Source organism: Pongo pygmaeus, chromosome 14, assembly GCF_028885625.2.
Source record: "Pongo pygmaeus isolate AG05252 chromosome 14, NHGRI_mPonPyg2-v2.0_pri, whole genome shotgun sequence".
NCBI lineage: Eukaryota > Metazoa > Chordata > Mammalia > Primates > Hominidae > Pongo > Pongo pygmaeus.
In genome coordinates this window covers 35,081,924-35,107,664 of record NC_072387.2, presented here as the reverse complement: position 1 = coordinate 35,107,664, position 25,741 = coordinate 35,081,924, and the positions used below count along the sequence as shown (strand labels likewise).

At 39.0% G+C, this 25,741-nt stretch overlaps 1 protein-coding gene across 6 annotated transcripts in view; it reads right to left on the bottom strand.

Annotated features, from left to right (window-relative positions):
- The window catches only part of WASF3 (WASP family member 3), a 131,123-nt gene that overhangs the window by 71,521 nt on the left and 33,861 nt on the right, over window positions 1-25,741 (bottom strand). For 2 of the 6 annotated variants that reach the window (XM_054446748.2, XM_054446758.2), the window contains exon 2: window positions 4,069-4,166. The exons of 2 other annotated variants lie outside the window; for them this stretch is intronic. The gene's annotated coding sequence lies outside the window, so the exon portion shown is untranslated. Of the gene's footprint in view, window positions 1-4,068; window positions 4,168-6,474; window positions 6,494-25,741 lie in introns of those variants that run through there. 2 more of the 6 variants (XM_054446751.2, XM_054446757.2) reach the window with 2 other exon arrangements.

The window sequence follows — 25,741 nt, the reverse complement described above, 5'->3', positions numbered from 1 at the left end:
AAGAAAACATGCAAAAGTTGTAAGAAAAAAGCTATGAATTAGGTCACATAAAAAAGTTCACTGCAATCACACAGAAAATTACAATCACACAGTAAGCACAATACAATTCAGTCAGAAATGAACACGTAAAAATCAAGGGATGTTGGTAAATTGTCTCCAGCATTTTCATCATTGAATCTCAATCTGGCCCTATTCTGGCTTCTGACCTTGTAGTACTTCAGGTAAGGCCTTTGACTGCACCCCAGGGACAACGAGTCAATACTGATGAAAACTGGAATGGCAGATCTCCAGCCTCCAGAAATAAAGAGCTGACCATCCCAGCCATGCAAACATATTCACTAATTAGGGGTCTTCTGTCCTGCACAGGTACTGACTCATGTACAGCTCCCAAAAAAGAGAATACAAACTAAGTGCCCTGCCAGAAAATGGAAGAAAAGGAAGAAGATGACAAAGAGTAACTACTTTTACGGGGGTTGGGGAAAGTGCAAAAAATAAAACCAAAAAATAATCCCATATGGTTCCCAAAAATTTCACTCTGGGGTAAAAAGGAAAAAAATGCTATTAAAATGAATAAAAGTACAAATCATATATCTGATAAAGATCTGATACAGAATATATAAAGAATTCTTGAAACTCTGTAATAAAGTATCCAATTTCTTGAAATGGGCACAAGATTTGAACAGACACTTCACTAAAGAAGTTATGCAGATGGCAAGCAAGCACATGAAAAATGCTCAAAAGCATTAGTCATTAAGGAGAGGCAAATTAAAACCGCAGGAGATATGACTGCACACTGATGAGAATGGCTAAACTTAAAAAGACTGTTCATACAGAGTGCTTATGAGAACATGAATAAACTGTAACTACATCCACTGCTCAAGAGAAATAAAATAATCTTTGGAAAATGGTTTGCAAGTTTCTTAAAAAGTTAAACATACACTTATCACACGATCCAGCCATTCTACTCCTAGATATTTACCCAAAATACATAAAAGCATGTGCCCACATAAAGACTTGTACACGAATGTTCATGCAGCTTTATTTGTAACAGCCAAAAACTAGAAACAATCCAAGTGTCCATTAGCAGGTGAATGGATAAACAAACTGCATTACATCCACACAGTGAGGTACCATTCAATGGTAACATGGAATGAACTACTGATACATGCAACAAGAGATGAATCTCTATGCTGAATGAAAGCCAGATGAAAATACTACATACTGTATTATTCCATTTACATAACATTCTAGGAAATATAAACTTATCTAGGGGGACAGAAAGCAGACCAGCGGTTATGTGAGGGTATGAGAGAAACAAAAGGGAAAGATGACCAAGGGCCATGAGGAAACAACGGTCACCAGTTCAACTACATTGATGGTATCATGGGTGTATACATATTTCAAATAACTTATCAAATTATACATTTTAAATAAGCATAGTTTACTGTATGTCAACTATTCCTCAATAAAGCAGTTTAGAAATGAATCTGTGGGCCGGGCACGGTGGCTCACACTTGTAATCCCAGCACTTTGGGAGGCAGAGGCAGGGGGATCACAAGGTCAGGAGATCGAGACCATCCTGGCTAACATGGTGAAACCCTGTCTCTATTAAAAATACAAAAATTAGCCGGACATGGTGGTACGTGCCTATAACCCCAGCTACTCAGGAGGCTGAGGCAGGAGAATCGCTTGAACCAGGGAGTCAGAGGTTGCAGTGAGCCGAGATTATACCACTGCACGCCAGCCTGGTGACAGAGCGAGACTCTGTCTCAAAAAAAACCAAAACAAAAACAAAAATAAAAAAAAACGAATCTGTGTAGACAGATAATCTGAGTATGACAAAGTAGGAGATCACTGAACATTGATTTAATACATACATTCTAACATGAAGGTCAAGTAAAAACAAGTCGACTGTTAGCCATACACAGGACTAAATATCAGGATGAAAGAAATGAGACAGGAAAGACACATTTAGCAACCAGACACACATAGCTCCAAAACGGTACTCAATAAAAGACCACCTCTGATGGGCATAATACAAACACCAACGGAAATGCCTAAGAAAAAGCACTCCTCCTAGAGAATTCCCTCATCAAAGAGAATCTGCCTCACCAAGCTAATCAGAGTGTGCCACCTACAACAGTCTGAACACAGCGCTTCTTCAAAGGGCCTGGAAATGCAGCGCAGCAGCAAAACAAGCAGATGGCGTGGCAAGCAGAAGCCCCGAGTTCTTCAAGAGCTGAGACCTCCATAAGCCCCAAGTCCTTATTCTAAATATGAAAGCAGTAATATCTGCCTGGTTATCTCAAAAGGCTGTGATGAGATGACACACCTGAAAGCCCCCCAAAAACTATAAAGTGGAACACAAATACTAGACAGTATCTGTGTTAAAAAATAAATGCTCACCTGACAAAAAAATTTAACTATCTCCCCTCTTCACATTAATTGGATAGGAAGTGAAAGAAGCCATTTATCAGAACTACAATCAGCCTGTAACCCACCATGACATACAGGAAAAGCCCAAAAGCTATTTAACTTTTATTTTCTAACATAAGCATTTAACACTATAAATTTCCCCTTAAAGTAGTGCTTTAGGTGCACTGCATATATTTTGATACATTATGCTTTCATTTTCATTGAATTTAAAGTATTGTGCCTTGTAAGCTCCTCTTTAACCATGGGTTTTCAGGATGTGATCATTAATTTCAAAATATTTTGGAATTTCTTGGGTATCTGATACTGATACTTGGGTATCTGATACTGATTTCTAGCTTAATTAAACTGTGGTCAGAGAACACAGATACATTCCTGAAAAATTACACAGATACATTCCTGAAAAAAGTGAAAGTATGGAAATCAAGTTCAATTTTCCTATGGCAAATTAATATGTAATGATATGCCCAAGGTCAAGGCAAGCTAGGATTAGAGATCAATCTTCCAGCTTCTAATTCTGGTATAATAGCCTTTCTTCTACCTTATGTTCTCTTGCAATATCATCTTAAAACCAAAAGATGTGTTATTCTCTCCGTCCTTCCAAAAGAAAAAAGAAAGAAAGAAAGAAAAGGAAAATTCCATATACATCCTCTCATTTGATTTTTACAGTTCCATAAATCAGGCAAGACAGATGATAGTATTCTGCATATGAGGAAAGTGAAGCTCAAAGAAATAACTTGCCCTACTAGTCTGCTATGTCTCATTGCTCCTTAATTACCCCTTAAAATTAGAGCAAGACAGCTCACTGAAATCCATAAATAATTCAAAAACCTCATTTTAGCCACTATCACGATCACCACCACCTCAGTTCAGAGTAAATTATAGTAAAACTGACTAGGTTTGCTTTTGGTTTTTTGGGGTTTTCTTGAGATGGAGTCTCGCTCTGTCCCCAGGCTGGAGTGCGGTGGCACGATCTCGGCTCACTGCAAGCTCCACCTTCCGGGTTCACACTGTTCTCAGGCCTCAGCCTCCTGAGTAGCTGGAACTACAGGCACATGCCACCACACCCGACTAATTTTTTTGTGTTTTTAGTAGAGACGGACTTTCACTGTGTTAGCCAGGATGGTCGCGACCTCCTGACCTCATGATCCACCCACCTCGGCCTCCCAAAATGCTGGGATTACAGGCATGAGCCACCGTGTCCGGCCAACTGATTAGGTTTAAGTTTTTAAATCTTGACTTCTCATACCCATTCATTACTAGAAAGATTCAGATAACAAAGAATTGGTTAAATTCCAGGAAAGAAAAAGTAAATGGTCAAAAACAGAGGGAGGAAGACTGAGATCTCAGCTTAATAAGTCATAAACCACATAATCATGTTTTTCACACAAAAAAATTAACATGGAAGTGAATGTATCAAGTTTTTTTCTCTTTCAATGTCCTAAACTATTAATTAGGATCTAAAGCTCTAAAATATTACCTGCTGTTAATATTTATATATTAAAGCATATTAATATTAAATATTTAATATTCAAAAATATTAAAATATTTTATGCTATTTCTATTTCTAATTAAATTTCTAAACTACGTTACAGAAATTAAATGGCTTTAAGGGTAAAAGGCACACACTCTTACCATGTAATCGTTGACTATGGGTTGCAGAAATTCCCCTCAAGTAGCATCACCACTTTGGCTCAGTTATCAGTAGTAGTTAACAGCAATCAAAACTAAAACTATAAAGAAAAGAAAAAAAAATTAATTACCAGTAGGCAAAATGCATTCAAGTCCTCAAGAAAGTCTTAAATTCAAATTTCACATTTCAACAATTTCAAGGGAGCTCTCATCCCTGAACTAGTTCTTTAATTATTTTAAGTAAGGAGCTAATAAGGTGTGTGAAATCCTGTATAATTCCAACCCCCTATCCTGAAAAACCTCTGAAATTAACTTCAAGGACTCACAGTAAATAATAGCTGAAGGGCAGAAAAACAAAAAGTCAAGTCTAAGTGTATTCAACTAAACTGCTCAATTCATTTACTCAACAACACATGTATTTTATGTTTTGTTACTGCCTACAGACTGAATCAAATAATAGTAATCATTCACTTAAGAACTGTACCTAATAAGAGCATTTGTATCGATTTTTCCCATAACAATATTCAAATTCAATAAAAGTCTTGGTGATCATTTTATAAATATTCTAATAGTAGCTACAGGGATAAAATAGTAACAGATTTAATAACTGCCAAATACACCCTAGAAGGTGTTTCCAGGACACTGGACATTAACAGCAAGGCTACAGAGCAAACTGATCAATGTTGTATACCAATGTGCTAGAGCTATGAGGTAACAAGAAGCATGACATAGTTTCCTACTCAGAATTATGGTCTACTTGGGAAGAATACATACAAGAAAATTTTAGTGAACATGCATCCATTCACTCAGCAAGACTGTACCAAGCATCTTGTAGAAGCCCCTCTTTAAACACTGAACACATAAAAATGAATAAGAAAATGCCTGTTTGTAAAGGTACTCAGTCTTGTGAGGGTAACAAATAAATGCAGATAATTTTAATACAATAAGGTAGATGCAAGAAAGCGAGAGACAGCAGCCCAGAAGTGGGGCGGGGTGCAGCTTCAGGAAGATCAAACAAGGGTGGGAGGCATCAAGCTTGGGAAAAGAGGTCCAGGCATGAGAAAGCAGATAACTGTGCCATTTCATTATGGAAGAAAAGCAACTTTGAGTCTACTAAAAGGAATTATCTGCACCCCCATGAATTCTATGTAGGCCAGTAGATTCTAAGAACTCACATAGTTAAGACCGCAACCATCCTTTTAACAGTACAAAAAAAAAAAAAAAAAGAATGATCATTCAGCGATACTCCATTTTATACGTCCTATTTTACTTATTTAAAACTAAAGCAGCACACAATTTTCTTCTCTTCCTTTGGAGCAGCTGTACTGCATGCTCTTGATGCTGAGTAAAAGAGAAAAGTGAGCTTTTTCCTAAGTAATATGCATAAGTGATCACCTTATTTCCAAATACAGAAAATTATCCCTGGGTTTAGATTATCCAGGCCTAATTTTACCTCTACTAGATGAGCTGATTCGACTTGATGATTTTGAGGGTAACCAGCACTATACATTTCACTTAAGAGATGGTTATTCCAGCTAACTATGCCTAAGGACAAGGAAAATGTCCAACATCGTATGTATTTTCTGGATGACCATTTATGTTTAAGAATCACGTGTTAACTCTTCCTTTGTGAAACACAATTATGAATTTTCCCATTTGTGTGAAAGGCTATGGACTTACTATTTTTGTTATTAGCTATTATTGGTAAATGCTTTACTCAGGTCTAAGCATAGAGCTAACACGTCATATACATTTAACTTAGTCCTCACAGGCAGGTAATATTTCCATTTAAAAATGAAGAAATTAGGATCAAAAAGTGAGTTTTTTAGGATCACACAGCTAGGAAAAAGAGGAGTCAGGATGAGTCTGACTAAAAAGCAACTGTTCTTGCCAGGCATGGTGTGGCTCACACCTGTAATCCCAGCATTTTGGGAGACTAAAGCAGGCGGATCACGAGCCCAGGAGTTTGAGACCAGCTTGGGCAACATGGCAAAACCCCATCTCTACCAAAAAAAAAAAAAAAAGGAGTAAGTAAGTAATATCTACATTGGATTGTCTCCTTTTGGACATGGACACATGCATTTTTCTTTGCTGCTGAGCTACTAACATTTCTAACATAAGTCAAGAACCATAAAAGTCTTGAAGAATTAACTAGACTTTGTGAATACGTAGCCTCATTTGACAGTGGAGAGCATATCAGTAACTCCTTTGAAGTCACAGGTTAAGGCTGCTAAGTGGAAACACAGCACCTCTACTATGAGGTGCAATACTGGCCAGAACAGGGAAGCGTGCTTCCATGCAACACCATCACTCCAATTCTATTTCCGTACATGGCTACACTCTGAATGGTGCTGACAGTGCTCTCCTGTGGCTACTGTCCAGAAGCAGAATTGCCCTGTAACTTCCTACCTCTGGCCTTGCATCTGTTATGCTCCCTCTGTCACAAATGCCCTCCTGTCGTCTAGTTTCCAGGTATCCAAAGGTCTCTTGCCTTCAAACTGCAACCTGCTATGACCTCCATCCATCCATGCCTCTACCTGCTCAATAAACACATATATACGTAGTTACGTGTCAGTCACTGTGCCTGCCCCTCCCCCTGGAAAAACCAAAGCCCAATCCTGGACTCCCAAGAACCTCTCAGTCCACAAGAAGAAAAGTCTGTAAACAAGCATGTAGCATTCTGTGGGGCCAGTGCTCTGACAGGTGTATATGGGGGATGCACAGAGCACAAGGGAGAAGGTGGCTACAGCTGGAGGGGCAACAGCAGGGACAGCTTCACAAGGCTGGTCACTGAATTTAAGCCGTAATTCAGAAGACAGGCGATGAAGCCCTAAACTAAGACAAGGGAGGATTCTTTAAATGGAACAAATCTGACAGACGTAGGTCTCGGGAGATTAAGTGGATGGGGTTGGGGATGCTGACTCCCCTGGAGTCAAGGAGTGCTCTGAGGTAGTGCTGTCCAAATGAATGTCCTGCAGTGATGGAAATGTTCTACACAGTGACAGTGTCCTAGAAGGCAGCCTCCAGCCACATGGATCCAGCTTGAAATGTGCTAATGTGAGTGAGGAACTCAATATTTTACTTCATTTTAACTAATGTTCATTTAAATAGTAACATGTGGCTAGTGGCTACTGGGTTGGACAGTACTCTTCTAAGATTTTTGGCTTGAGATAGTTGTACTGAAGGTGTTATTACCAACATCTGGGAAAAGAAATACTGCAAAGAAAAGCATATAGACACTCAAATATTTGAATAAATGAACAAATCACTGACTAGAGGAACAAACTGGGTAATCTTTAAGGACCTCTCCCCGCTAAAATCCCATCACAGATGTACTTATCCTTGTTCACTCAGGTTCCAAATAATGACCTCAATATGGTAGCAACAAAATATAATCCTGCTGTCTCTAGGCCTAAGTATTAAAATACTACTACTAAATAAAATTCTTTATACCATTCAGGGAAAAAAGAAAAATGACATCATGAAACCACTGGAAGTCACAATTTAGAGAATAATCACAGACCACAAGTCAAGCCAGGAAAAACAACTGCCTAATAAAAAAAAAAGTCTTTTTCCAAAAAGAAGAGGGGAAGGGGAGGAGGGGACCACGCAGCGTTATGACAGCCAACATGAGTGCAGGTAATTTCAAATACTTTCAGACCATTCACCTCGTCAGCAGCTCACTTCACATTCAGGTTACATTTCTCTGTAGTCTGATGAGAGAAATGACAGAGTTTATCTCATGATACCTAATTTTGTACTATAGGGCATTTTACAAGGTCAAAGATAATAAAATTTTCCCTAGTAATATACCCTTTAATCTTACTTATCCACTACATCCAAAATCAATATGAAATAAAGAATTCTGCTACATGAAAACACTTAACCTGAGAACAGGTTGTATCTAAATGACTCATTGTTAATCTATCAATATTATCCTAATCTGATTGTATTTGGATTTACTATTTAGGTCCTTGACATCTCTTGTAAGCCTCCAAATTCTAGTTTTCCAGAAATGAGAAGCTAGCTCGAGATATAGCTTTATTTCCCCACTTATTTTTCCAGCCTTACCTCCTAAACCAGGCTGAAATTCTATGTTCTTCTTTTCACTTCTATTGATGAGATCACATCACCAATGTTTTTAACTATTCACATATAACGTTCTATTTATGAGATTGCCAGACACTATAGAAATGTAACCACTTCTAGCTTCAGAGAAATATATCTCATAAGAATGTCAAATATGAATTTTTTAGCAAAAAGCATATGTCTAGCATAACAAGACAGCAATCTTTGTGTTTCTCCTCTTTCTTGGTCTCTCAGGTTGACTATCTGAGCTTCAATACCCCATTGCTACAACGGTTCCACATCTTTTAAAGTCAGAGCCAGTATGAACACATTTTAGCTGGACCCACCATACAATTCAACACACAATTGACCTCTTATAGAAAGTGAGGCAAAAACAATGTCAAATAGTAAGGTCTTTGCCCCCCAGAAAGTTTATCTGGTGGGGAAGAGTAAACAAACACAAATAAATACAAAACAAGTAGCAGAAGAGATACTGCTGTAAACTAAAACAAAAATAATGTTAGCTGACATTCACTGAACACCTATGTGTATCACATTCTCAGCTAGGTGCATTTTAATTTCAATAAAACTGTATTAATTATACTAAGAGAGAGCAAATAAAGAGAAATTCTCTGAATTTTGAGTACTTTATTCACTCAAAAATTACTTACCACAGACCTAAATACAAGAATCATAAGATAATATTTTCTTTCCCTTCCATTTAATGAACAATAACTGCCTAATAAAATACAAAGAAAAAGGAACCCATACCTGATATGGCATTGTAAAGATCCATGAGTGGCCCATACCTCTGGGCTAACAGTCCCTGGCAGGAGAATCTGATAACCCAGGCAACGATCTGGACCACATTAACCACTCTTCAATTCATTCAGGCATTTACTACTGTTCGACACAGTTTAAGGGGGACGGGGGACGGGGGGTGGGGAGGGGTGCATTATTTTGGACTGAGCTCCTGTACTAGGCCCCAGTAGATCAGACCAAACCAGAATGGAATCACTTGTGGTAACTACCACTTAAACTGAACTCAGCTGGGTACGGTGGCTCATGCCTGTAATCCCAGCATTTTGAGAGGCCTAGGTAGGATTATCTCTTAAGCCTAGGAGTTTGAGACCAGCTTGGGCAACACATGGAGACCTCATCTCTACAAATAATTTAAAAATTAGCTAGGCGTGGTGGCGCACTCCTGTGGTCCCACCTACTCAGAAGGCTGAAGCAGGAGGATCACCTGAGCCCAGGAGGCTGACACTGCAGTGAGTGAGCTGAGATCACTCCACAGCACTCCATTCTGGGCAACAGAGCAAGACCCTGTTTCAAAAAAAAAAAAAAAAAAAACTGCTCTAAAACAAGCCAGTTTTCTATTAAAAACAAAAAACAAAAATAACAGATTCATGGCCACCCATCAGAAGAGGCCCAGTTTACCTGAGCTGGGATAATAAGAAAAGTTTCCTCTGTTTTAACCCTATAAGAAAGTAATTCTGAAATGACCAATCTGCTGTTCATTCTTTATTTCTGCTTTCTTCAGCCTTTTTTTTTTTGCCTATAAAGCCAAGCTCCTCTCCTCAGTTCACTGGAACACCCATCCTGTTTCATAGAATGAGGTACGATTCAATACTAGAATCACAAATAAAAGCCAATTAGATCTTTATTTTTAATTAGATTTTTAATTTGCCTTTTGACACTAGCCCACTATTAGGCATTAGAAATATAACTATGAATCACACAAACGTACAGCGTTATATCAAAAAATACCACACCACAAGCTAGAAAGTGTTAAGTGGAGAGACACAGGAACCCTCCCTACCATCTGAGAGGTATACAGTCCAAGACACTCAGCAGATGCCTAAAACTGCAGATAGTACTAAACCCTATATACTAAATTTTCTCCTATACATACATACCTATGATAACTTATTTTATAAATTAGGCACATTTAACTTATAAATTAGGCACAGTAAGACTAACAATAACCCATAATAAAATAGAACAATTATACCAACATACTGTAATAAAAGTCGCACGAATGTGGTCTCTCTCTCATGTGTATGCACAAAATTATCTTAATATTTTCAGACCATAGGTGACTGCCAGTAACTGAAACTGCGGTAAGTGAAACCTCAGATATGGGGGGACTACTGAGCATGGAAAGTGCTATGACAGAAGACTGGTTCCAGCTGCAGTAAACGAGAGAGGAACAGTGACACCAAGAGACTGATTTCTGTCCTTTGAGATGCAAAGAGTATACAATGTCAACATGAAGATAAACTCTTATCACCAACTAAATATTGTGCTACGAGAGGTAGTCAAAGGGCCAGGGCAGTGGCTCACACCTGTAATCCCAGCCTTTTGGGAGGCTGAGGCAAGAGGATTGCTTGAGCCCAGGAGTTTGAGACCAGCCCGGGCAACAGGGCAAAATCCGTATCTTAAAAAAAAAAATAGCTGGGCATGGTGACGCACACCTGTAGTCCCAGCTACTCAGGAGGCTGAGGTGGGAGGATCGCTTGAGCTTGGGAGGTCAAGCCTGCAGTGAGCTACCATCACACCACTGCATTCCAGCCTAGGTAACAGAGTGAGATCCTGTCCCCGCCACACACACACACACACACACACACACACACACACACACACACACACAGAAAAAAAAAAAAAAAAAAGAAAAGAAAAAAGACAGTCAAACAGCTCCAGATGGAGAACTTGCTCCTGAAATAAAGTGTGTGTATATCCACCTGTCCATCTCCTGTGAGGCTACAGAAAACTCTGAGCAGTTTATTTAAACCTGAGTTTCCCTAACTACAAAAATTAGACTGTGAGAATTAAATGAGCTAACCCATGGGAAGAGCTGTCTACCTCAATTAGCAAGCAATAAAGAGCACCAAGCACTGTTACTGCACCACCAGGTGCCGCCCCACCAGCCTGAACAACCCACCAGAGCTGGGGCATGTTCACTGCCATCTCAGCACCAATCCCAGGGTTTCACACAGAAAGGAGTTCATGGCACCCTCTCAAACAATGTGGATTCAGAACAAAACAAATAATGAACAAATGAGCAAACAAAAACCTAAAACCAAGATGATTTAAGTTCAAATTTAGTTCTACTCTTGAATTTGCCTAGTTATTCATTACCACAACAAAAAGTGAACTACTAGAAATAAAAAAAATTAGAGGTTGAAAATGGTTAGAAATCCGTAGTAAATATAATTGGTTTTCAAAGGAAAACTCGATTATCTAATCGATGTTTCTGCCTACGGGTAACAGTTAAGCTTTGTTTTTTAATGTTCACAGTAGACAGGTCTGGCCCTGGGCAGCCACCTGTGGATCCTAATACTTTGATCCCTAATTCCATTCTTCACTGTGACAAATCTTTTTCCTTTTAATTCCAGCACTTGGCACAATACTTGGCACATAGACAACACTCAAAAACATTTGTGAAAGTGATTTTTTTCCCAAATGCAGAGGTTTAAAAAAAAATGCATTTTCCTAACTTACTTCAATTAGAAGAGCTGAACTTGCCCCGTATTTAGTGACCCTGAGTTGGCTCTGTGATCACTTTTAAGTGCCACACAAGCATAAAGCATGAGAATTTGAATCAACAGTTGTTTCAATTCTACCAGTTAATGAGCTTCTTTGTAATAGGCATAAAAAGATAAAATAATAATAACTTTCTCATGATAAAATAAGGCTTCCAGCTTGAGGAAAGACTGCTGACTAGAACCAAGTAAAGAAGCTGTTCAGCAACAGTCTGAATAATCTACCATCATTAAATACAAATGTGGACTGGTACCAAGGGCATCATTAAGCAGTTTACTTTAGCAATACTCAGAGGTAGCCTGAGAACTGGAGGAAAACCAGGGGCCAGCAGGACAGCTGGACAGAGGGGCAGAGGTCCTGAGGGTGGAAGCACTGACCAGAAGGAAGGGCCTGAGGACAGGAAAGACAGGGAGAAACCAAAGGACCCTGGCGCCTCTGTCCAGGATTGTGCAGAGAACACAGATACAAGATCACCAGTTACAAAATACCAGGATTCCAGAATTTTTAAAACTCCCCTGTTCTAAAAAAGTGGGACACTGTGTCCTTGGCTGATCTTTTGGCACTTTCTGTTGCTCTTGACCCCACAAAGATTACAAAAACAGTGGCTTCCAGGGAGGCCCTTGAGATGACAGTTTAACCCTTGAAACAAATTCAACCCAAGTAAAAAGATTTTCTTGCCCAAACTACTTTGTATTTTTCTCTGCTTTAATTACTGAACCCTATAACTAGAATTCATCCCTGATTCAAAGAGATGCTAAAAATAGCCTGTTTCAGAATGTAGAATGAGAAGCATCATGTAATTTTGCTACTAAATGGACTCCTTCTTTTTTTTACAGCTCAGTAACTTACTCTTCAAATACATTTATTTTTATCAACCAAAAAAATGCAAAGCACTTCGGATGCACATTAAACAGTAATTTTCAATACTAATTATGTATTTATAAGTTTATAAGTGAAATCTCAGGCATATACCAACCTTACTTAAAAACAGCCTCCTGACTCTTTCCCCCATCATGACCTTCATTAAACAGCTTTGATTGCAAAGATTACCACCTCATTTACATATGATGAATGAATTAAAGCTCTTATCCAACAGGCTCCCCATTGCAACTGGCAATTTATTAATAACAACTTACATCTGAATCCACAGTGCCATTCACAAAGGGCTGTCACATAAATCATCTCATTTAATCCCCTACAACCTTGACACCTGCAAGGTAGGAATTAGTTTAACTATCTTGCAAATTAGGAAACAGTCTAATGGAATGACTCATCCAAAAAAAAATCACACAGTAAATACAGGTGGAAGACACACTCACCTACATCTATCTCACTTAAGTCCCAAGGTTTATTCCAAACTCCACTCCTTTTATGACTGACTCTATCTTCTTCACTATGGCTGCAGGACCACCCCAACCTAGCTAGATCACCCCATCCTCCTAACTCCAACAGAACTCACTAGGAGTATCACCTACGTGAAACCCAACACATGCTACTTTCCACTGGGATTTACCTTCAGAGGCCTGTGTTCTGTCTTCTCAACTCTATACATTAAACTACTGTTTATCATGCCACCTAAGAATCATCTAGTAGACAAATGTCTTTCTTTCCTTAACTTCAGCAACCAAACCAGGACATTACCCTTAGCTTTGGCCCCACCAACCTGTCTCCAACCAGAAAATCCTTGAAGTTGTTCACAGGCCATCATAAATAAGTATAAAAGAGGTTTTCCTTTTTAAAAGTTTTTTACAAATATTTTTAGTAGAGAGACACAGGGTCTCACTGTGCTGCCCAGGCTGGTCTCAAACTCTGGCCTCAAGTGATCCTCCTGCCTCAGCCTCCCAAATGCCAAGATTATAGGTGTGAACCACCACACACAGCCCAAAAGAGGTTTTCTTAACTGTGCTTAAAGTTGCCTTATATCCTTTACTGGTTTGAGTCTCTGCCTTTCTTCCATGCCTGTATCCCATCCCTGGTCTCTGACTTCCTATTGCCTCCTGAGCACCTGCTCAACCGAACAACTAGTTATTTGTGTTTTTATTTCCTTGATTTGACCTACCTTGATTCCTGAATACTCACCTGGTTCCTGTTCAGGTGCTGGAACACCTTTAACTTCCAGCCTCACCTTGCTATCTGAATCCAGATTTTCTAATCTATCCTCACATTAACTACAGTCCAACCCCTACAAAAGGTACCACCCAGGCCCCGACACAAGAAGCTGTTGAGCTTTCTACAACTGGCCAGAAGAAGGATAGTGCTGTCTTTTTTACCTTCAGCTTATACCTGGAGCTCCACACTTCCACAGCTATTTCAGGAGAAAGACAAATTTAACAGAGGTACCAACAGCAGTTACTCTTACCTCCCCATGGGCCCTTATCTCCTTCCTCTTCAAGCTCAGACTTAAAAATCAGGTGACAAATATCCTGGGCTAAAATACTACACAGTCAGCAATCTGTTGGATACCAACGGGTTAGATCATAACCAAATCAGGATTTCCACTTAGTTTCATTAAATGTGTTGAGTCTTACATTTGGACAAAGAAAATAATGAAAATCATGACATAAGTGCACAAAATATACAGAAAATCTGTACATTATCAAATAGAAATAGCAAGATGTAAATACTGCATTGCAGAGGTATTTTTTTCATTATTACCATGACAATTTTTAAATACTCCAAAATCAAACTATATTTCAAAATTACCTCTATAATACTAAACCTGACATAAAGATTTCACGTGCAATTCAACAAATAACTTCAGTTTTTCTTTTTCTCTCTCTGAGGATAAAGTATAATAGTGGCCACTGTAACAAAGAGATTCATAAACCTGTACCCACAGGGGATCCTATGTGTTCAAACAAAACTGACAAACACAGCAGTAACATTTTACAACTTGTCTACATTCAAAGCTCCTGAGCCTCTAGTCAAAACCTAACTCACTATATCTAAAGTAATCGGGGAACTAAATGGCCCACCATCATGCCACAAGAATACTACAATTTATGAGAGAAGATACAAACAAACAAAAACAAGGAAAAAATGACCTCCCAGAAATAAATGTAAAAGTTCAGTCACCTAAGTAACTCATTATTGCCAAAAACATTTCTAGCATCAAATTCTATCTCCAATTAATTAAGAAGCAGTAATCATTTAATCAGTGGCATCCAATATAATCCTGTAGGAAACATTTTCTGAAGCCCAGAGGCTGCATGGTAAAGGGGAAAGATCAGAGGTATGGGGGTCAGAGATCTGAGTTCCACCCTGGAACTACCATCGAAAAGCTCTGGACCTTGGAAGAGTTAGTACTGTTTGAGTCTCAAGCTCCCCTTTTATAAAAATAAAGCTAACCATACCTCCCCTTAAAATGTGAAGGGGAGGATGAAGTCTTATGGACAAAGAACATAGCAAGGTAGCAGAGGCATTTAATAACTGGCAGTTATTATTCCTGGACAACTAAAAGCAAAACATGCTCCCTGTCGGCAGACAAGCACAATCACCACAATCTGGCAACTTTACTCAGCCCACTCTTGGCAAAAAGGAAGTGTTGATATCTTTGCATTTGTGTATGCAGATGACAGGCCACATCCTCACTCTTTGAGGTTAGGTGGCAGCACTGATCTGTCTCCAAATGACAAAACTCATGCTTGAGGCCAGTGGCCAATATATCACATATCCCTGAACCAGCACTTCTTTGTTTTCTACAAATAAAGATAATTATGGCCAATTTACTCACTGAAAGGGTACAGGAATGTAGATATTCCAAACAGTAGATATTCTGATATTTGAAATCCTCATGTTTATTTAACTAAAGCTTCATTTGCTCTTGTAGAGTTTTCTGTTAATAACTTGAATTCTGCATAAAATGCCAGCTGAATCTGTCAACCCTGAAGGCAGGAGGGTACCAAGATCCAGATTCTGCCCCTATCCTCTCCATCATCCCCCATCATCCATACTCCAGTGACAAGATGCTTCTTTCAAAGTCTAGAAGAGCCCAAAGGAAGGCCTCATCTTTGTAGAACCTTTGAGCACAGGAATAATGATTAAATGACTATAGAACTCCACATACAAAGTAAACTAAAGAAATTAAAGTGGTAATAAACCTATACACAGAGACAGTCAACAGAATTATAATTAAAGCACTCCAGCAAGTTACATCTACAGTATTATCTCTTCCCCTCAAAACTGCTGAGATAAATGGAATTCCATGGAAATTTCCTAAAATAAATGCTACGTAATTCACATACCAAATACACAGAGATTAAGTACCATTTTTATCAATCTGCTTAAAATTAATGACCTCAAATCTTAATACAAAAGTAATCAGCAATTTTTAAAATACATCTGAAAGCAAGTGAATGTTTTTGCACCTAAAAGTGCTGAAAATACACTATATAAACCCACAAAACCATGAGATTTCAACAAAGCATGGCTCTATCTACTATATAACCTATAAATTTAAGCATTTTCAACCTAAGAGAACCAAATTGCTAATCATCTCTACCCTGCCACAAAGAAAGCAATCACCCTCACTACATACCACATTCCTACAACTAAGGAAAGGAGGAAAGACAGAAGTGGAGAGGTGGAGAGAGGGTGTGTAGGGAACAGACATTAACATTCTACAGTGCTGCGACAGTGTTTCTTCTTGGAGGTAATAAGTAATGCAGAGCGGATGCTCTTGTTCGTCTTTTGGTGATGAATCCAACACAAGGAGATTAAAGTCATGAAAGAGGAGCTAAAACATCTGGCCTCCAATACTAACCAACCAACGGCAGAACGGAGACACCCCAGCTCCCATGAGCATTGTGAAACATCTTACTAAATACACCTTCTTAATCAGGATTTGTATCTGAATTCTCTGCTGGGATGAAAAGCTAACCAGGATTGTCTCTGCCCTGACATGAGAGCAACCAGAAAGGAAAAAATGAGAAGCAATGTACTTCACTGCTACTGAGCCTGCCATGCTGAGCCAGAACTCTGCTTTACATTCTTAGCCTCTCACTTGGTCCTCATAGCAACCCTATGAAGTAGGAACTATTAATATCCCCATTTTACAAACAAAGGAACTAAGAAACAGAGAAGTGAGGTGGCTTGCCCCAGGTCACACAGTACATAATAGAGTTGAGAGTCAAACCTAGAAAACCTTTTTTCAGAGACCATGCTTTTAACCACTAGCATTCTCTTCTTTTATTTGAAATGAAACATAATCTTGCTGTAAAGACAACTCAGGAAATGTAAAGCCATCCTGTATCCATCCCACTCACCTCACTGCCCACTCTACCATTAAAGGTAAATCTCAAAATCTTTCCTACAGTAATCCTAGTCAAACCACTCAAGCCCTGGGAAGTTTACTTTGTACTTCTGCATCATTTAATCTTCGGAGCCCGAAGAGGATGACAGAGGTGGGTGTTATAACCTCCAATTAACAAAGCAGTACTTTCAGAGAGTAACTGAATACTACTACAAAGCTCTAAGTGGCAAAGCCAAGGTTTGAACTCCCCAGTCCACTTAGAAATGATGCCTTTTGGAAATATTTTATCCACTTTGTCTCAATGAATCGAATCCCATGGGATGACTGTAACGTCCATTCTATAACATTACACAGAGACAATTTGCCCCAGGATTTAGAAAGTGTGGATAGAACACAAAGAAACCTACAGGAAGTAAATATCAGATATCAAGAAGGCCTTCATAGGCAAAGTAGTAATCCACAGCTGTTTTCATCTGTGGCAAAGTGGTGGAAAGACAAAGAATCTGCCAATAGATAAGGGTAAGAAGATACCAGCTGAACTGTTAACAAATTTTTAATGTCTCCATGTGAGCTGAAATGATAGATTAGAATCTCCAGGAGCCCCAAAACACAGCAAATCTGCATCCACTTGCCAACTCTTTCCTGTGGGACTTAATCAAATACACATGGGTAGTGCACAAGGTGCTAGGGCAGGAGAGCTGAGAGAGTCCCTATGTCATGTCAGGCACCTGTGAAGTCCCTAGATGCAGCGCAGCAGCCTGACACCAGGAGGAAGGCAAGTAAGTGGACAGAAATCAGCTTTTACCATCTCTACAAAAAATACAGAAAATTAGCTGGGCTTGGTGGCAGGCACCTGTAATCCCAGCTTCACCAGAGGCTGAGGCAGGAGAACTGCTTGAACCCGGGAGGTGGAGGTTGCTGTGAGTCGAGATCAGCCACTGCACTCCAGCCTGGGCGACAGAGCAAGACTCCATCTCAAAAAAAAAAAAAAAGAAAAGAAAAGAAATGAAAAGAAGAGCAGGGCAGGCCAGGCACAGCGGCTGACGCCTATAATCCCAGCACTCTGGGAGACCGAGACGGGTGAATCACCCGAGGTCAGGAGTTTGAGACCAACATGGCGAAGCCCTGTCTCTACTAAAAATACAAAAATTAGCCAGGGGCGGTGGCATGCACCTATAATCCCAGCTACTCACGAGACTAAGGCAGGAGAATCATTTGAACCCTGGAGACGGAGGATGCAGTGAGCCAAGATCGTGCCAGTGCACTCCAGTCTGGGCAACAGAGTGAGACTCCATCTCAAAAAATAAATAATAATAAATAAAATAAAAAAGAGCAGGGCAAAGAGATAACTTCTGAGGAGCTGAAAGCCATCGAGAGTATAAATAACTCACCAGTGTCCAGAAAGGCTAGCAGCCAAGCTATAAAACAAAGAGAAATCTCCCACCATTCAGAAAGTTGGCAGCTTGGCTCTGAAGCATAAAGAGATCTCCAAGATCTTACTGGGGTTCGGAGTGAAAACTGCCGAGAACGAACTCGTGATCCCACTCTCAAACTATGTGAATCCAATGGTAAACTGACTCTAACTAATGCTACTTTAAAGCCCAGATCCAGCTCAGTCCCCCACATTAACAGTGTGACAAAAGGAAGAGCAAGCCCTTTGCTGGGATAGATATTCCTCAGTCTTGTTCTTAATGTCCAGCAAACAATAAAAAATCATCGGGCCAAAGAGCTTCTGCACAGCAAAAGAAACTACCATCAGAGTGAACAGGCAACCTACAAAATGGTAGAAAATTTTTGCAATCTACTCATCCGACAAAAGGCTAATATCCAGAATCTACAATGAACTCAAACAAATTTACAAGAAAAAAACAAACAACCCCATCAAAAAGTGGGCAAAGGATATGAACAGACACTTCTCAAAAGAAGACATTTATGCAGCCAAAAAACACATGAAAAAATGCTCATCATCCCTGGCCATCAGAAAAATGCAAATCAAAACCACAGTGAGATACCATCTCATACTGGTTAGAATGGCGATCATTAGAAAGTCAGGAAACAACAGGTGCTGGAGAGGATGTGGAGAAATAGGAACACTTTTACACTGTTGGTGGGACTGTAAACTAGTTCAACCATTGTGGAAGTCAGTGTGGCGATTCCTCAGGGATCTTGAACTAGAAATACCATTTGACCCAGCAATCCCATTACTGGGTATATACCTAAAGGATTATAAATCATGCTGCTATAAAGACACATGCACACATATGTTTACTGCGGCACTATTCACAATAGCAAAGACTTGGAACCAAACCAAATGTCCAACAATGATAGACTGGATTAAGAAAATCTGGCACATATACACCATGGAATACTATGCAGCCATAAAAAATGACGAGTTCATGTCCTTTGTAGGGACATGGATGAAGCTGGAAACCATCATTCTCAGCAAACTATCGCAAGGACAAAAAACCAAACACCACATTTTCTCACTCATAGGTGGGAACTGAACAATGAGAACACATGGACACAGGAAGGGGAACATCACACACCGTAGCCTGTTCTGGGGTGGGGGGAGGGGGGAGGGATAGCATTAACATGTTAAATGACGAGTTAATGGGTGCAGCACACCAACATGGCACATGTATACATATGTAACAAACCTGCACGTTGTGTACACGTACCCTAAAACTTAAAGTATAACAAACAAACAAAAAAAAGACTAAAATGTACAAAAAAAAAAATCATGGGGCCAGGCGTGGTGGCTCACGCCTGTAATCCCAGCACTTTCAGAGGCCCAGGCGGGCAGATCACTTGAAGCCAGGAGTTCGAGATCAGCCTGGCCAACATGGCGAAGCCCCATCTCTACTAAAAATACACAACATTAGCCGGGTGTGGTGGCACACACCTGTAATTCCAACTACTCAGGAGGCTGAGGCATGAGAATGGCTTAAAGCCAGGAGGCAGAGGTTGCAGTGGGATGAGATCGCGCCACTGCACTCCAGCCTGGGTGACAGAGTGAGATGTCTCAAAAAAATAATAATAATAAATAGAAATAATGGAACACAAGGAGGAGACAAACATGGTCCATTTTTAAAAAGTCAACAGAGGGTACATCCATATATGATCCTGATGTTGCAACCACGAGACATAACATGATAAATGTACTAAAAGACTTAGTGAGAAAGATGAGCAGGTGAACATGAGCAGTTGAAGGATTTCATCAGCGTAAAATAACTGAACAGGTAAATAGAAAAGCTAGAAATGGAAATTACAATTTCAGAAAGAAAGAACTCATTCGATGAGCTTAACAGAAAACTGGACATAGCAGAAGGTGGTTCTATGAGCTGCAGAGAGAGAAAAATGGAAAACAAACAAGGAAACTGCCCAAGAGCTGAGAAATAATAAATGGCTTGAATATACTGGAGTCCCAGAAGACAAGGAGAGAAGTGTATAAAAGAAATATCTTAAGAAATAATAATCTGATAGTTTTCCAAATGTAATGACGGACATCAACCCACAGATCGAAGAAGCTCATTAAACCCAAAGATAGTAAACACAAAGAAAAATCACACCTAGGCACATCATAGCCAAATTGCTAAAAACCAAAGACAAAGAGAAAATACTCAAAGCAACCAGAGGAAAATGAGACATATGACTTGCAGAAAACTGCAATAAGGGCAACATTTAAGAAGGCTAAATTTTACCAAAAATAATTAAAGTCAGAATACGATGAACTGACATGCTTAGAATGCTGAGGTGTGGGGAAAATGACTGTCATACAAGATTCTTTGTCTAATGAAATAAACTAGAGAGAGAACTCTCAAAACAAGTTTTTTTTTAAAAAAAAGTAAACAATCCAATTATGAAATGAGCAAAAAAAAATAAACATTTCACCAAAGAGGATATATAGACGGCAAATAAGCAGAAGAAAAGATGGTCAACATTATTAGGCATTAGAGGAATGCAAATTAAAACCACAATGAGATATCATTACATTCAGGTTAGAACAGTTAAAATAAACAGTGATAATACCAAAGTAAGGTGAGGATGCAAAAAAAAAAAAAAAAAAAAAAAGGATCACTTACACTGCTGGTGAAAATGTAAAATAGTACAGCTACTCTGGAAAATAGTTTGGCAGGTTCTTACAAAACTAAAGATTCACTTGCCAATAATCACATTCATGGGTATTTATCCCAGAGAAAATATATTCATAGAAAAACCTGTACACAAATGTCCACAGCAGCTTTACTCATAATAGCAAAATGGCAGAAACAATGCAAATGTTGTTTGCGTGGATTGTTGAACCAATTCTGGTATATCCATACAATTGTAAACTGCTCAGCAATACAAAGGAATGAACAATTGATACATAAAACAACCTGGACAGACCTCAAGGACATTTTGCTTAGTGAAAAAAGTAATCGTAAAGGTTAAATATGGTATGATTTCATGTATGTAATATTCTGAAAATGATACAACTAACAGAGATGAAGACCAGGGGCCAGGGCCAAGGAACAGCATGGCTGAGAGTACAAAGAAATTGCACAAGGGAGATTTTGTGGTGATGGGACAGTACTGTATCTTGATGGTGGCAGTGGTTATACGAATCTACACATGTGCTAAAACTGCAGAGAACTTTACACACTCGCACACACACACCTGCAGTTTAAAATATAGTGAACAGTGAATAAGGTCGTTGGTACGTACCAGTATCAATTTCTTGGTTTTGGTATTGTACTACAAGCTATAAAAGATGTCACCTTTGGGGAAGCTAGGCAAGGGTACATGGAACTGTGAACTTTTTTTTTTTTTTTTTTTTGCCATGTTCTGTGAGATTATTACTATATAAAAATAAAAGGTTTAATATTTAAAAAGGAAGGCAAAATAAAGACATTTTCTGATAAGCCAAAGCTGAGCAGATCCATATTTAAAAAGATGCTGAAGTTCTTCAGACTGAATGGAAACAATATCAGACAGAAACAGGAAGAAAGAACACCAAAAAGACATCAAGTCAAAGTATGTTCCTCTTGAGATATTCCTTTGCTCAACTAACATTTGTTAAATATCTTTTCTGCAAGTCTTTATGGTAAGTGCCATGGGATCAAAGATAAATAACACTCATACTGTCTATGATACAAACCTACACATAACTATTAGCAACAAATGACATTGAAGACTACGTTATCAAGGTACTTATACACTGCTGGTGGTTATACAGAAAAGAAGTTGTTGTTGGGAAATGGTAGGTAATGAAAGACTTCCCAGAGCTGAATCTGAAGATGAATGTTAAATGAACAACTGAGGGACAGTATTCTAGGCAAAGAAGTCTGCCAGAGAGCAGCCACAGAGGAGTGAACGAGGAAGACATACATGTGAAGCTCCAAAAGCTCAAGATACCCAAGAAGGAGGAGGAAGAAAAATCCCCAGGAAATGACAGAAGGCAGACTGGGGAAGGACAGGCAGAGCACACAGAGCCCCTGTTAAATAAGGAGGATCTACAGGTAACCGGGAGAGTTGGAAGGAACTTAATTTACTTAGGAAAGGAATAGAAAACAGGCATTCCAGGGAGGTAACTTTGGCAGTATGAATGATGTACATGGGGAAAGTGATATAGGAGCTACAACAGGGCAGTAATACAACAGTCCAGAAAGGAAACGGTAGTAAGCTTAGGCCATGGCTGCAGCCAGGAGCGCAAGAGTCAAAGGGCATATACAAGTTAGCTGAGGATCAAGAAGAAAGGGAGGAACTGACAATCACTCCCACAATTCCAGCTTGAGTGCTGAAAAGATTTTACCTTCATTTATCTCAAAAGGGAAGAGAACAGCAAGGAGCAGGTTTTGATGGAAAAATAATTACACTTTTGGAGATGGTGATCTTGAGGTACAGGGGGAACCACCAGATATCTAACAAATGCAGAGTTAGAGCTTGGAGCAGAGGCCATAAATTAGCCCTCACTGGAACTGAAGGACTAGAATAGAAGAGCATTTGATGGTATGGCCAAGAGGAGTAAATACAAAATGAGAAGAAAATAGTATTGAGAATGAAATTCCAGGAGAAAAAGGCCCTTTGAAAATTTATACTTTAAAAAGTATAAATTGGAATACTTTTGTTGTCATTATATGTTAAGAGCCTTAAATTACCTAAATCAATGTAACTAATTCTTCTTCTAGTAATACAGTAATATATGAATAAAGGAATGAACACAAATGTGGACAAAGATTTATACACGAAGATGTTCCCTTCAGTGTTATGTATGTAATAAAACACAGAAGCAACTAAATCAGCCAAAGGAAGGAACTGATTTAAAGCAAACTATGTTAGATCTATAAATTATTATGCAATGACCTATGCAGTATTTTAGAAGACTTGTTAATTATGTGATAACATTTTTCTGACATGACACTAAATGGAAAAGCATACAAAGTAGTGTCTATAGGATTTATTTATGCAAGAAGATTTATTGGATACCTACTATATGCTAGTACCTAAGTGCTGAATATAAAATGCAGTAAAAGGCAGACAATTCCTTGTTTTTATGGACCTTGGATTCTACTGGAATGTGACTCAAAAAGAGCAAATAAATAAATCTGCAAGAAAATATGACATGAAATAAATGCTAAGGCACACAAAACAGTGACAAAAGAATATTATCAATTATATAAAAATACCTGAAGTTAAATTTTAAAGACATAAAGCACAAGATTAACAGTAAATAATAATAACAATAATTTAAAACACAGCAAATTTCAGGTGGCTTGGTCAATGGCCTAGAAAAATAAAGGTGAAATTATAAACAGAGTGTTTGGGCACTTTATGATTTGATCTTCAGCATATTCACAAGACAGAACTTTCATAACCTTTCATCTTTCTCACCCTCAAACCAAAAAACCCAGGAGGCACCGGCAAGCAGTATGCTGAGGGAAGCCCATGCTTCTGCCAAGTCGGTTTGGACCAAAATGAATTCCTCAGTAATGCTAAAGGTAGAAAATTTTCAAGATAAATGACCCTTCCATAAACAAGCTAAGATGATATTTTTTACATTTCCACTTTCATTACAGTACAATGCCCACACTCCCCACACATACATTCACCTAAGTTTATTCATCCATTCACTGAACCAATATTGCATGGCAGGGACTCCCTTAAAATCGTTAACATCCCCTAGAAACAGTACTCAAATGCTACAGAAACTCAAAAACCAATTCCTGAAATAAAAATATTAGACTGCTTAAACATTTGTGCAAAAACATTTGTGAAGAAAATCACTGTAAATATTGCCACAAGTTATGTATCATTACAGAAATGACCTTAGAAAATAACCCATGTATGCTTAACCCACAGAGACAGGCACATGCATACACAGCTCAATGACATTTATCCTGAAAAAATTACCCTGGAACAGACAACTGACAAGACACTGATAAGAATGTCTTCATATTAGGGGTAGAGAAATTAAGAGATTGTATTATACACTGAATTGTATATAATCCACCAAAATCATGTGGAAGCGCCCATCCCTAATGTGATGCATTTGGAGATAGAGCCTTTATAGTGGTAATTAAGGTTACATGAGGTCACAGGGTGGGACCTGGATCCTATGGGACCTATGGCCTTAGAAGAAGAGACACCAAACTCACACTCTCTGCACCCACTCAGAAGAAAGGCCATCTGAGGACAAAGAACTCGCAGGTAAACCGGAAAGATGGCCCTCACCAGGAACTGAACCCTGCTGCAACTGTGTTCGTGGACTTCATAGCCTCCAGAACTATGAGAAAATAAATCTCTGTTGTTAAAGCTACACAGTCTGTGGTATTTTGTTATGCAGCCTGAACTAAGACACACTGTAAGGTAAAATTACCATAAAATTCATAAATAAAACAGATTCACTCCCTCAAAAAAACAAAAATATTTCCAATATTCTGGAATCTTTCCTGAAAATTAAATATTACTCAAACTACTATTAATCATATGCTTCTTAAAAAGTCAGCTGTCAGGGTGAAATATTTTATTATTAGAGATTAGTTAAGTAAATCACTTTGTAGAGGTTGGTGATATCATGAAGTTCATTAAAACTGCAGTTCAGCAAAGCTTATTGGTCCAGAAATCAAGCAAAGCCCAAAATAACCTAGAATCACTGTGGTAGAAAGCAAAAAAAAAAAAAAAAAAACCTCGCCTGCTCCTTTGAGGTCCTTTTGAATGACTACCTAGTATCTTCTCCAGTTAGATATCCATTCTGAAGCAACAGCTGAGTGCACTGGGATTAACACACCACAGTGAGCCCAGCAGGGATGCAAGTACCTTAACCGGTGACCAAGTAATAGTCACCAGTGCCCAGCCATTCCTAAAGCATCCCCGAACTCAAGAACCTACAACTCAGTCCTCAGACCTTTTTCTCTTCTCTATTCCGACTCCCTCCTTTCCTGATCTCATGGTTTTAAATGCCACATATATCCTGACAACTCCCAAATTCCCATCTCCAGCCCAGACCACTTCCATTAACTTTGAAACTGTATACCCAACAGCTAACTCAGTATCTTCACGTGGATGTCTAATACACAGCACTAATATGAAATATAACATGCCCAAAATTGAACTCCTGACGTCCCCCAGCAATCTAGAGCTCATAGTCTCCCTCCTCAGTTCATGGCAACCCCATATCTCAGCTGCTCAAGTCAAAAACCCTGGGCATCCTTAATTTCCCTCCCTCACTGTCAGATCCACCAGTAAATCCTACTAGTGTTTCCACCTTCTAAATACATCAAAATCCTACTGTTTCCCCCACCTCAATTGCTTGCATCCTCACCCAAGCCTCCC